This window comes from Pediculus humanus, genomic scaffold (genome assembly GCF_000006295.1).
Source record: "Pediculus humanus corporis 1103172108290 genomic scaffold, whole genome shotgun sequence".
NCBI classification, from domain to species: domain Eukaryota; kingdom Metazoa; phylum Arthropoda; class Insecta; order Psocodea; family Pediculidae; genus Pediculus; species Pediculus humanus.
The window spans coordinates 927,623-928,191 of NW_002987859.1; positions in this window are offsets into that span (position 1 = coordinate 927,623).

Genomic DNA, 569 nt, shown 5'->3' on the forward strand with positions numbered 1-569 from the left:
TTTGTGTATTTATTTTTATTATTATCATTATCATTATTATTATTATTTTTTGTAAGCAAATTTTTTTAAACGCAAATGTATTATTATTATTATTATTATTATATATATATATATATATATATATATATATATATATATATATATATATATATATATACTATGAAAAAAAAAGAAAAAAAATAAACGTCTGTGTAATAAAATGATTCATCAAATGTTTTTTTTTTCTTTTTTTGGTAAATTTAATAAATATGGCGGTGCATCCTAATAATAATAATAATAATAACAATTATGTTTTGATGACGTGTTATAGTAAAAAAACAAAATGGTAATTAGGGGTGTTTCGCCTCAATCTCTTTCTCTCTCTCTCTCTTTCCTTCTTTCTTTTCTCTCTCTCTCTCTTTCTTTCTCTCTTTTCTTTCTTTCTCTTTTCTTCTTTCTTTTTTCCCTCCTTTTTTTCTCTTTCCTTCTTTCTTTTCTCTCTCTCTCTCTCTCTCTCTCTCTCTCTCTCTCTCACACACACACTTGGTAAATAAATAAAAAGCCATATTGTTTTTTTTTTTTTGAATGGG